Source organism: Phocoena sinus, chromosome 9, assembly GCF_008692025.1.
Source record: "Phocoena sinus isolate mPhoSin1 chromosome 9, mPhoSin1.pri, whole genome shotgun sequence".
NCBI classification, from domain to species: Eukaryota; Metazoa; Chordata; class Mammalia; order Artiodactyla; family Phocoenidae; genus Phocoena; species Phocoena sinus.
The window spans coordinates 100,055,861-100,069,360 of NC_045771.1; the positions used below are offsets into that span (position 1 = coordinate 100,055,861).

At 51.9% G+C, this 13,500-nt stretch overlaps 1 long non-coding RNA gene across 1 annotated transcript; it reads left to right on the forward strand.

Annotated features, from left to right (window-relative positions):
• Positions 1 to 1,278: 1,278 nt before the first annotated feature.
• Positions 1,279 to 10,140, forward strand: LOC116759886. Its single transcript, XR_004351561.1, has 4 exons — positions 1,279 to 1,565; positions 5,476 to 5,517; positions 6,409 to 6,451; positions 7,732 to 10,140. It is a non-coding gene; the product is annotated as an uncharacterized LOC116759886 (long non-coding RNA).
• The last annotated feature ends 3,360 nt before the right edge of the window (positions 10,141 to 13,500 follow it).

Sequence of the window (13,500 nt, forward strand, 5' to 3'; positions counted from 1 at the left end):
GCACCCCCTCTCATGCCTTGGCAGTTTCCTATCCTGCTGTCAAGGGTAGAGTCTGTGAGACATTTGAACAGGTGGCAGGAAACCCAGTACAGGACCAGGTCTGAAACCTTGGGCTAATACTTCCACACCCGTCATGGAGCCGCTAAGACAGAATTCCCTAGAGAATAACAGACCCCTCAGATGCTCTCAGCAGCCCACTCGGGCGGGCAGATAGGTGCTTTCCACAAAGACTGTCCTGGGAGCTTTGGAAGTGAGTCACTGGCCCACTCTAGCCCAGCCCTGCTGAGTGTACAGGAGCTTCCCTAGGGATGGGTCCAGCAATGAAAGTAACCTGAGACTCCAGAGAGGGCAGCAGGCAGGATGTGCCGCAAGAGAAGGCTCTAACCCACTAAGGAGGGAGCCTGGCCTGACCACCTAAGGTGGGGACCTGGGAGGGAAGCACAGGGGAAGCCCCCTTGTTCTTGCTCTTGGTTCTGTCACCCAGTCCCTGGAGCACAGGGCACCACTTGGGGGATATGTGAGAGGACACAGATGGAGGGTGGCCGCATTGAAGCCCCAGGGCCACGGGCATTGATTGGCTCCTAAAAGAGACCCTTTGGAGAGGACTTCAGAGTGAACTGTGAAGAACTAAGGAGAAAGATTTATAAAAGTAATGTGGAAAGTGGCTAAAGCCTACCTAAGGCTTAATTCTATGCAAAGAGAAGACTGAATTGTAGTTTACTGGCACCTGGGTAGTGAGGAATTTAATTTTATTCTTAAAAGAGCTGGCCTCTGTCCCTAGCCGCTGGGAGGCGATCTCTAAAACGTCCTGCCTGATGGGACTGTCTGTTTACCCAAAGGCTTTGACCCATACCAACAATGTGAGTTAGGGTGAGGGCTGGCCACACTAGCTAGACCAGCCACGTGGTTTAAGGTGGAGGCTTTGGGTCATTGCCAGAGGAGCTGGAGACTCAGATCAGCCACGTGGGTAGTCCATTAATCCATCCTGCTTCCGTGATGGAGCCCTAGTGAAAACTCTGCACGCTGAGCCAGGGGTGAGCATCCCTGCGGGCAGTGTTCTGTGTGCTGTCACACATCAGTGCCAGGACTCCAAGGAGGAGGACGGTGGAAGCTCTGCATTTGGACCCCTCCTGGACTGTCCCCGTGAGCTCTTCCCTGTGATAAACTGGAGCTGTGAGTACAAAAGCCTTTCATGAGTCTGGAGTCTAGTCAAATTACAGAACCCCCTGCAGGGGCGTTTGGTGTCAGAAGTGAGGGCAGGCTTGCGTGAATGGCACCCTCTGAGCAGAGCAGCTCCTCTTTGGTGGAGAGACGTGTTTGTCAGGGAGTCTCAGTTTCCCGTCTCTCTTTTGTCTTGCGCTGTTCCACTGGCAGGCCACCATCGTGGGCCCGGTAGGTAGCAGCTGCCGAGGGCACCCCTCGCTTCGCTTGTTGCGCTGTACGCGCTCAGAAATGCACTAATCCACTTTCGGTGTCTCATCCTCCAGAATGACAGTCCTTACCAAGGAGGTGTTTTCTTCCTGACCATCCACTTTCCTACAGATTATCCTTTCAAGCCCCGGAAGGTAAGGACGGGACAGGGACAGCGTGTGATAAAGTCACTGGTACAGAAAGCTGCACCTGGGACTCCTCCCAAGGGCCCTCATCCACCACCATGGGTACGGCCTCCCAGGAGTTAAACACTGGACTTTCAGAATCCATTCCTCTTGTGAGCAAGGCCGGGGTGGTGAGGGCTTCCTCCTGAAGCCGTGGTTTCGGGGGTGCTGCTTGTAGGGTGGCTGAGTTGGGACATGTCTCAGGCTCCAGTTCCCTTCTCTGCAGTCCCTTTCAGTCTAGGACAGGGCTTCTCAGCCCCTGTCCCAGGGACATTGGGCAATGTCCTGGGATATTTGTGGTAGTTAAAGCCTGAGGTGGGAGGTGGGGAGAGGAGAGGTGCCTCTAGTATCTAGTGGGTGGAGGCCAGGAATGCCACTCAGCACCCTGGATTGCATAGGACGGCCCTCAATGTCTGCAGGTGGAGAGACCCTGGTCTGGGGCCCTGGCAAGTCACCTCCTTCCTGCACCCAGAGGAGTCCTACCCTCATGAGACTCACAGTCCTCTGTGGGGGACATTTAGTATGAGAGCTGGGCCACGCAGAGGAGAAGCACAGAGCAGGAAAGTGGGACATGACAGTGAGGGCAGATAGCAGGGGTATCGCCCTGAGCATGGGAGGGCCCACAGGGAACAGGGGGACAAGCCTGTGTTTGGGGGCCGGGAGGATGCCAGAGGGGTGGCCCATGGCATGGGGTCTGTGGCTTGCTGTGGTGCGGAGAGGTGGAGTGGGGGCCGGGCTGGTTGTGAAGGCAGGGCAGGTGGCACGAGGGCAGGCAGAAGAGGCAGATTCTGGAGGCTTCCAAGATGGAGCCAACAGGAGAGGCGGCAGGCCAGATGTGGTCACACGGCAGTGATGTGTATGTGATTCACGTCACTTTTTTTTTTTTTTTTTTTTTTTGCGGTACGCGGGCCTCTCACTGTTGTGGCCTCTCCCGTTGCGGAGCACAGGCTCTGGACGCGCAGGCTCAGCGTCCATGGCTCACGGGCCCAGCCGCTCCGCGGCATGTGGGATCTTCCCAGACCGGGGCACGAACCCGCGTCCCCTGCATCGGCAGGTGGACTCTCAACCACTGCGCCACCAGGGAAGCCCCACATCACTTTTAACATATTTTTATTTTTCTGATTGGAAAATCGATAAAAATTGGTTATTTTAAAATTAGAACATTTGGAGAACTAACATACAGTTGGAAATCAGTCTCCTTATAAATCTATCCCCAGAGGAGATCGCCACTGATGGCCCTGTATACACTCCTCCAGGATTTTTCTTCATACACCAATATATATTTTTATTCTTATCTTTAAAATAAAATTGTCGGTTCTGGTTGTGAATGAGAAAACGGAGGCTTTAAATGGGCACGTCATTTCCTGAAAATGGCGTTGCTCATAGTGGAGGGTGGGACTTGAACCCAGATGTGTCGGCCTATTTCTTTTTTAACTTTTTATTTTGAATTAATTTTAGACTTAGAGAACAGTTGCAAAAATAGTACAGAGTTTCCATATATCCCTGTCCAGCTTTCCCTAAGTCAACATCTTACGTTACTGTAGTACAAGTATCAAATCCAGGAAATCAGTGTTGGCCACGATACTCTGAACTAAACTGACGGCCTTACTTTTTTTTACCAGTTTTCACTGCTGTCACCCTTGTGTTCTAGGACCCCACACTGCATTTATTGGCTTGTCTCCTGCATCTCCACGGTCTGTAGCAGGGCCCCCGTTTCCCCTGGTCTTTCATGACCTTGATGCTCTTGCGAGGCATTGATCAGTTATATTGTCAGAGGTCCCTCATTTGGGGTTTGTGTGATGTTTCCTCAGGGTGAACTAAGGCTTTGCGTTTTAGCAAGACATGCGCAAAAGTCTTGAGTCTGTCTCAGGGCCCCCGATCTCAGGGTTTGTGATATGTCGTACTGCCCCAAGGTTGACCTTGATGGCTTAGTTGGAATCAGACCCCTTACCCCGTGTGTGCACGTTATATCGAAGCCGTGGGAAGAGGCCCCATCGGGCTTCTCAGCCGCAGCTCTTCCTGGGCATTGCCACCAGAGGCCATCTGGTGCCTCCGTATTTTAAATCATGGTTAAATGTGGTTAGGATCCCGGAGACCTTGCCAGCTTTTAGCAGGGGAGACTGGGGTGTGCTGGGCAGAGGCGGGCAGATGCTAAAATAACTCTCTTGAGTATGACTGTTATTCCAAGGGGTTTGGTTGCAAGGCGTGTTTCATGGTCTTGAATGTACTCCCTCGCCCCTTTCCCTGTTGAGAGATGCTGCCGTGTCTTGTAAGGTAGGAATCTTCCATCTTACCTCCTTCATGAGAGTATAAGCTGCTGCTAATCTTTCTTAAAATAAACAGGATGTAGTCCTGTATGTCTCTTAGGCATTTTCAGGATTCCTGACTGCCTGCCCAAGGACAAAGAGAAAACAGCGCCTATTATTAAAAGACTGCAGTAAGCCCTGTGAGTTGGAGAGGTGTAAGCTAAAAAGTCCTGTCTCCTACAAGAGAAGAGGGTGTTTCTGTCTTTTTAAAATCTCCTTTCGGGGCTCCCCTGGTGGCGCAGTGGTTGAGAGTCCGCCTGCCGATGCAGGGGACACAGGCTCGTGCCCCAGTCCGGGAAGATCCCACATGCCGCGGAGCGGCTGGGCCCGTGAGCCATGGACGCTGAGCCTGCGCGTCTGGAGCCTGTGCTCCGCAACGGGAGAGGCCACAACAGTGAGAGGCCCGCGTATCCCAAAAAAAAAAAAAAAAAAAAAAAAAAAAATCTCCTTTCCACAGGAGAACAAGATAAAGTAGACTGACGTTTTGGCAAGAATTTTCTGACTCTGAGGGGGGTCTGGCAAGACTGCGTGATCTTCTTTCTAGGAGATTTTGGGGGATAAGACAGATACTTAGTGCCTGAGACGCTTTGGAAGTTTGACCCGTCCTGGAAGAAATCATTTGGTAATAGATGATAAGCCTCCCATACACACAGCTTCCTCTCCTCATATTGTGAAGTAAGTTGTTTTTTTAAAAAAAAAACAGGCAAAACCCCCACTATTTTATTATAAACTATTTCAGGCATGTAAAATATTGTAGATAATAATATAACGGATGCCCACGTATGCGCCACCCAGCCTAAGAGCTCCATTTTTCAAGGAGACTTCCGAGTCCTTGCCACCGTCCTTCTTGTTGCCCCTCAGAGCACACTACTTTGGGGCAGATGGTGTCAGTCCCGGTGTCTAGCTCAAGTACCCAGCAGGGAATGGGTTGGGGGTCTACTCCTCCGGGTGCCCCCTCCTGTATCCTGTTCAGGTTTGGGGAGGGAGCCCAGCTCATCCAGGACCGTGCAGGGCAGTAAGTTATTTCAACACTGACTATGATATATTTTAGATATACCCAGAGTGGTTGTTTTCATTGCCTCCTCTGATTACAAATCTCTCTTACAGTGTCATGGCACCAGATTTCATTACAGTAATGAGGATAAACGCACATACTCTCAATGGGCACCAGACCTGCTCCATGCTGCCAAGAGTGGCACTGACTCACACTCTGGTGGCCAGATTCCTGGAGCCCACCTGCTGGACAGCCAGGGCTGTTCCACGCTGACCTCTGTGTATCTCTTCCTCATCCATGTTGTAGGACGGGAGAGACGGAGGGAGGAGGTTCTTTGCACTATTAAATCTTCCCCAGCAGACAGCTGTGAAGAACCCTCAGGACTCACCAGGCTAGGGGTTTACGGCCGTGAATGGCACGTTCCCGCTCCGGGCAGCCTTTATTGCATTCGTCCATCAGTCCTCGGTATTTGACTGGAATCAGCAGCATTGCCCCTGTACCAGTTCTGTTCTCTGCTCCACATTGAAAGGAAGTGACCATTATGCACGAGGGTGTCACCCCCTCTGCTTTTCTCTTCCAGGTACAACAGACTAGCGAGAGAGTGAACACAGAAATATGCTATGTAAGTGCCTCAGAGGTTTTACGGGTGACGTTGTCCAAGAGAAGCTGAGCTGAGGTGCTGGCCGAGCCACCCACAGAGCATCATGTCTTCTGCAAACAGACGCTGCTTGCCCACTTTCCCCAACCACAGCATGTTGGTACCACTCTCAGCCATCGTGGTTTTGACAGCGTCATGTCTTTGATGCCAGATCAGCGGTCACTGTTATGATCTGCAGCCTTCCTGGCTACATTGGAATCTGTCCTGCCACCCCGACTCACTGCTCACCTCTTGGGGGGACCTGTGCGCCTCCCCTGCCCGGCCTCACTCAGGCGGCATCGCTCACGGAGGGGATACACAGGGGGCCTCAGCGTGGCCCCTTACCACGTACTCTTGGCCTTTTAGAATTCAGTGCCAGCTCGGGTGCTCAGGGCAGAGCGGGCAGGCTTCCCTCACATCCCGTCTGCTGCAAACCACATCCCGAGGAGTCTCCACTCATCCCAGGAGTTCCTGGGAATTGGGAACAGAGTCACTGGGAAGTGGAGGCCTTACCCCACAGCTCCCACCAGCCTTCCTCGGCAGTGCCACTTGCTGGCCCTCTCCCCTCACACCGAGCAGCGGTAGATAGAAGATATAAAGGGGTATAAAGCACATAACACGCCATGAGAGATGACTGTCCTTGTAGAAGCAAGAGCAAAATTATGAAACCTGGAAAGATTTGGGTTATGCTTTTCTACCCGATGAGGTTTTTATCACCCCTACCTCCTCCCGTTCAGAGCCTCCATGAAGTCCAAGTGTAAGCCAGTCACTGACCAGACACAGGGAGAGAGGGGGACTGTTAAATGTAAATTAAAATGTAATTCACTCATAACCCTAAATGATAACTGACATTGAAGTCTCTTTTTTTTTTTCCAGGCAGAAGAGAAGATATGGAAACTTTTAACAGGTAGCCTGTCAGGTAACTGGCCTCCTCTCTTAAGTTTCTGATGCAACACATTTTAAGACTTGCCTTCAGAGTTCAAAGGTTTGAGATTAGGTTAGTGAGGAGAAGGGTAGGAAAGGGGCTAGTCTAATTAAACCTCCAAAGAGAGGGAGGAAAACTGAGGGACTTCAAACCTCTAATGTCAAATTTGGCCTGGTCTTTCCTAAGGGCGTTTCAAAGCTGGTCCACTCCCAGAACAGCCCTATGAAAATAGTGTCTGGGTGAGTAGGACCAGGGGGTAGAGAAACACTTAAATGCTGCAACCAGATGGCCAGGCCTGTGGAGTTTGGAAGGAAGCCTACAGACCTTGCAGCTGGGGATCAGCAAACAATCGGTGACCACGGGAGGCTCCTCTGCTCCAGAAACTGCCGGGAGAGTGCCGGGATTAGTTACCACCGCTTCCTTAGCAAAGCAAGCAGCAGTCTGAGCCTGGTCTGCATCTACCTTATGGGGATCCCCACTTAGGATCCTCTGTTACCACAGCAAGGCTGCTTTCTGTGTTCCATGGGCCCCGTTCCCTGCCTGTTACCATGGTGAGGGTGGCCCTTTTAATTTTCGTGTCTTTGCTACCCCTTCGGTCTTTACCTAAACAAAATGATAAACGTTAGGTGTCCCCTGGGAACACTGTCATCACACGGCTCTGCCACTTCAGACAGGGGTCACAGTGCTCCTTGAACCACGCGTAACAAAGCACGGGAAGGTAGATTCACGTTTCAGAGACAAGTCAGAGGCTCAGAGAAGAGACCTCCAGGCCCAAGTTGGTGCCATATTTCAGCCTTTCCAGTGTAATGGCTTATGACTCCCAACAAGCTGATGAATTTTCTCAGTCCAGTCAAAATTTCCCCAAGCCTGCTCTCCCTGTTGGAGATCTGTAGTAGAAAAAGTAAAATTATCCCTTTGGGATCCCCAGTATAAATAACCATTCACTCTTCGCTCACTTGAGTCGCGCTCTGTACCTGCCAGAGCCCTTGGACAGGCCACCACAGTGACGCTCCACAGGCCTGTCCCTGGCAAATTCCCTGGACTCTGTCCCCATTGGAAACTTGCTTTTCATGGCTTCCAGGGTTCAGGTCAGTCTGAAGGACAGGCATCTTAGGTCGAAAACCTTATTTTAAAATGCACTGTGGTGCAGGCAGCTCCCGCGTAAGCCACAGGTACACATATCATGTTTCCAAGGCGAGTCCCAGGTCAGTAACTGGACAGCAGCTCTGAAAAGCTAACGGCGGGAGTGATACATTTTCTTCTCTGTGGACCAGGGATATCGTGGAGATGCATGACCTTAAGCAATTGATCCAACATGAACAAATGACGTAGCTCCGGCCGCAAGTGTCTCAGCTTGCAGGACGGTGCCGAGATCTTGATCCTGCGTCAGGCTACGGGAAGACCCAAGAGTTCCAAGAACACGGCACAGGGTCAGTCTCCCGACAAGGGATGAACACACCAGAACACCAATGCCCAACGGCCTGGCAGCTCACAGCTGAGCTGTGCGTCAGCACCGTGGGGTCCCACACCACCCGACTGCAGATGCTCAAGGACGGGCAGGTTTCTGTCTCTGAAATTCAGGAGACAGTCTCCTGGAGTTCCAGAGAGGTGCTTATGGGACTGGTCTGCAGAACTCCTGGCCCGATGCCTGTCCTGGCGGAGGCTGAGAAAGCCTTGAGAGCAACATAGGCCACCCGTCCCTCCCGCCCTCGCCTGCCCATCCCTCCTGTGCCCCTGTTCCTCCAGCTCTTCTCGCTGTGACACATGCTTCCTCCCTGGCAGCGCTGGCTGAGGATTGAATGAGGATTAGATCTAGCCGTGAAAGCTGGTCCTCTGAGAAACGGAGGATGGCTTCCCAGGGTTACCAACCTGGGTCCTTGGACTGTTTAATCAATAGAAATTGATAAGAGACCAGACAAGAAATTGCAGCAAGGCTTTAGTGGGACTTGAGCGGCAGCAGGTGGGAGTGAGAACAAGTAACAGGTGCGCTTGCCCGCTCCCCGAGCCGGAGTGGGCGTGCAGGGGTGGCTTCGGTGATCTGCACACCCCCTTGCCGGTGCTGTGTGCGGGGATCATGTGCAGCCCCCCGCTTTTGCTCCGCGCACCTCAGAAATGGCAAGTGGGTTTTGGCCTTTTTGTATCTTACTGCTCATAACGGACCCCACCTGCGCACGTATGCAGTTATTTTTTAGTCCCTTCGAGTTTCTTTGTATTCTGTTGCTTGAGGAGAGGAGACGTTTGTCCAGGTGCAAGCACTCCAGGAAAGGGTCCCGAGTCCCAGGTCCCAGCCTATCTCGCCAGCACCCGCAAGACAGCAGCCTGGTGCCACGCAGGCAGGCAACGCTCGCCCCTCAGGTCTGGTGTTCTCCCCCGGCCCGTCTGCTGGCCTCATCATGACCACCACCGGGGTTTCTATTCTGTTGCCAGAGAGATTTTATTAAAAACAAAACCAAAAAGCTATAGAAAATCTGCAAAACCCCTATCAGACCAAATAGTGGCTTCTTGACTTTCCTTTAAAAAAAGTCTCCTTATCCCATCTCCACCCCACTTCTCCCAGACTCCCAATTCTCACCCTTCAGAGAGGCCCACTTGGTGCATCCAGCTCCCTACCACAGAGCTTCTCTCGGGGTGCAGGGGCTTGGCTGGGCTCCCCTTTGGGAGGTAATGACAGAAATGCCCTGTTGGAGCCTGCCTCTCACCCCTGCTGCCCACCCCCATAACCGCAACAGCTCAAGGGCCTAGTCACGGGGGGGAAGCCCACAGGCCTCAGGAAGGGGGTGGGAATAGGGTCAGGTCTAATGGATGGACGGGGGAGAGGGTCCTGCAGGCAAAGGGAGCCCTTCAACAGAGGCTGGGTTCCAGCATATTCTGGGAGCTGACTCAGCACCTGGGGATACTTCCGCACATGGCCCTTCCCAAACTGGGGCCCTGTTACCTTCTGGGAGCCAAGGGGTCACCAGGACACTAGGGTAAATGGAATCACAGGGCTGACCTTGCCGGAGAATCACTGAAGGCAGAGGAGTGACAGGATGAATACAAATGTTCATACTGAGTGGATGGCACACTTCATATAAGCTGGTGTGTAAAGCCATTTCACACCCTAGACCCCCAGGGAAACAAGCACCGTCACTGGACCAGAGACCTGTTAGGGGCAAGGACACAGGCACAAAGCTGCATCTATCTAGCCCTCTATCCACGTGAAGAAAGAAGTGCCATTAGGCCTGGGCCCAGCCTGGCCTCAGAGAGTTTGTTCTCGGGAGCAATAATGGCCTGGCTAGGGCACAAGAAAGAAGGTCAGCAGTGCTCAATGGGCAAAATGATCCAACAGCTCCAGAAACAAGGATGCGGATGGAGGCATGCGCCATAAAGTTGAGGGTGGCAGAAGCAAGGGATTTAAGGCTGGCTACCCTTCTGAGGAAAGTTGAAAGTTCCGTGTCAAATGTCCAGCAGTGGGAATTCCCTGGCGGTCCAGGGGTTAGGACTCTGCACGGACCACGGGTTCAGTCCCTGGTGTGGGAACTAAGATCCTGTATGCCGCGTGGTGTAGCCAAAATATATATGTGTGTATGTCCAGCATGCAGGCCCAGGATGCCTTCAGCCTGAAACAGGAGGGACTAACAGAACCTATTGACATCTTTGGGTTTAAAATGTCGGCAAAGGGGCTTCCCTGGTGGCACAGTGGTTGAGAGTCCACCTGCCGATGCAGGGGACACGGGTTCGTGCCCCGGTACAGGAAGATCCCACATGCCGCGGAGCGGCTGGGCCCGTGAGCCGTGGCCGCTGAGCCTGCGCGTCTGGAGCCTGTGCTCCGCAACGGGAGAGGCCACAGCAGTGAGAGGCCCGTGTACCACAAAAAAAAAAAAAAAGTTTTCTTTTTAGGGCAGGAAAAGCAACGATTTCATTTCTCTAACTCTGTAGTAATGTGGCTGTGTGTGGCTGGATCAGAGAGATGTAATCTTGGTGGTTTTTAAGAAAATGCTTTTCTTGCTAATTGACACTTCTGTGGAGGAAGACTTTGAATAAACACCTGTGCTTTCCTACTGATGGCTGTGGTCTGAATGATTGTGTCCCCTCAAAACTCCTATGTTGAAATCTTAACCCCCAAGGTAATGACATTAGGAGGTGGGGCCTTTGGGAGGTGATTAGGTCCTAACAGTGGAGCCCTCGTGAATGGCATTAGGGTGCTTATACAGGACGCCCCCAGAGAGCTCCTTTGCCCTTTCCACCACGTGAGGACACGTGACGGCCATCTATGAACCAGGCAGTGGGCTCTCACCAGATACCAGATCTACCAGTGCCCTGATCTTGGACTTCCAGCCTCTAGAACTGTGAGAAATGAATTTCAGTTTTTGTAAGCCACCCAGTCTGTGGTGTTTTGTTACAGCAGCTCAAATAGGTGGAAACCCTGTGGGACACTGCTGTGGCAATTCTTTTTCTTAACGTTGTTGACTCCTTCTAGGCAGTGGGCTCCGGAAGGCGTTTACCAGCATGGTCCCTCCACACTTGGGCCCAGATGCCTTCAGGACACAGCTGCCCTCAGAGTGTGAAGGACACTGACCATTTGGAGCCCTGCTCTCATGCCCTGGATCTGTTATCCTAACGCACCAGGAGAGCATCAAGAAGTAAAGAAGATCTGAGTCTATCAACATGCAAGAAGAGTATACAGGCTTGTGTGAATGACAGAGCAATTTGCTAAGGAGAAGAGAGAAGAGTCCTAGGAATGACCTGTGGAGACATCTCACATTCTCAAACCAAGGAAAAACCAACAAGAGGGAGATGGCCAAAAGGAAATAGGAACTCAGGAAAAGCAGGAGTGGGAGGGAGAGGGGCGTGGACAGGATCTACACACAGCAGCCAGAGGGACATTTTTTTAAAAATAAATTTATTTATTTATTTATGGCTGTGTTGGGTCTCGGTTGCTGCGCACAGGCTTTCTCTAATTGCAGCGAGCGGGGGCTGCTCTTCGTTGCAGTACGCGGGCTTCTCATTGCGGTGGCTTCTTTTGTTGCGGAGCCAGGGCTCTAGGCACGCAGGCTCAGTAGTTGTGGCTCGCAGGCTCTAGAGCACAGGCTCAGTAGTTGTGGTGCACGGGCTTAGTTGCTCTGCGGCATATGGGATCTTCCCGGACCAGGGATCAAACCCGTGTCCCCTGCATTGGCAGGTGGATTCTTAACCACTGCACCACCAGGGAAGTCCCCAGAGGGACATTTTAAAAACATCCCTAGATCAGGGACTTCCCTGGTGGTCTAGTGGTTAAGACTCCATGCTCCCAATGCAGCGGGGGCCCGGATTCGATCTCTCGTCAGGGAACTAGATCCTGCATGCCGCAACTAAGAACCCACATGCCACAACTAAGAAAGATCCCACATGCCATAACAAAGATCCTACATGTGGCAATGAAGATCCCGCGTGCCACAACTAAGACCCGGAGCAGCCAATAAATAAATAAACATAAAAACATCCCTAGGTTACATCCTCTCTGTCTAAAGCCCTCCAGGGATTCCATCACACCTAAGAATAAAGTGCTCCCCCCTGACCCACAGGGTCCTACAGGATCCAACCCGCACCCATGCCTCCTTCCCTCTCTTCTTCTCTGGCCTCCCACCTCAGAGCTCCAGCACCTCTTGTTCCCCCTGCCTGGAACACTTCTCTCCAGATCTTCCACAGCTGCGTCCCCCACCCTCCCACCCCCATATCCAGTCTCTGCTCCTGTGTTACCTCTGGGAGTCCTTCCCTGATCTGTCAAGCTGAAATAGGCTACCACACGCTACAGCAGGAAGTGGAATCCTAATGTCCCCACCTCCCACACCAGGGACCCCCTCAGCCTTCTTTCAGTGGAGCCTGGGTCTCCCTGCTCTTCCCTCATCAGTATGCATGGACCTGGTCACCACACTGAGCTGATCTAGTGCCAAGACAAAGAGACCTGCCTCTTTAGTCTGCACAGCCTGATTCAGGCAAGGTAGGGCCACCCCCAGTTGACTGAAGTGTTGAAAAGTGCTCCCTAGTAGGCCTTAGGGATCCAGGGCCCCCAGGCTGGGGACTGGCAACCAAGTAGATGAAGGAAACTGGTAATTAGGACGTGTTTAAATAGGAACATTCCCAGAGAAAGAAGAGAAAACAAAGACACGTGGAGCCAAAGAAAATAAGAAACAAGAACAATACGAGTGTCTGTGGGTTGAACTCCCCTGGAATATGGAGGCAAAGGGACTGGGGCGGATCAGAAAGTCACCTGAAGGCCAAGTCTGAGGAAAAACATGACAGCAGAGATGTTACTGAAGACAAAAAATAGACTAGAAATCGGGAGAGCTGGGAGGCCTCCATTTACTAGAGTTCATTTTTCCGAGGCAAACACATTAGCGAAGTCAAAGTGGAGAAACGAGGAGACCTGTACACTGAAGAAGATCCAGGGTGGTTGGGGAGTGAGCAGGACCGCAGACAGAGCTGCTGAAGGCGAGGAGTATTTGGCCAGGACCGAAGGTTTCCCCAGGGTGGGACCAGGTAACTGCTCTGTCCATCAGAGAGATGTCAGAGTTTCTGCCTGTAAGACAAGCAACAGTGATGTGAACAGCAATGAAAATGGCATAACAAATGAAAAGTATTTGTGCCCAAATAAGGTTTACAAGCCCTTAAATGCACAGTCCAGACCCCAAGACCTTAAGATTTTGGTAACTGATTTGTCAGCAAAATCTGACCTGAACTGCCATGAGGCTATTTAGAGTCTTTCTATAACCCACTTGACTGATTTTTCAGACGTCACTGCAGAAAAATGAACACGTTTGATTACCAGACTCTGCTCGGGTTCCTGTGGTAGAGTCTATAGAGTATAAAGGGTATATGCGACATTTTCTGAAAGCTGAACGACTCTGAATTCCAAAGCATGGAATTCTAAGGGGCTATGGGACTGTGGATCTGAATTTTAGGGAAGTGGGGGAGTTCTCTAGGGCAGAGAAGGAAGCTGTGAGCTGCTGTGGGCCGGGCATGTGTCTCTGTTTCCCTCCAGGTAGGTCAGTCATAGTCAGGTGCAGGCTGAGGCATGGTGGACC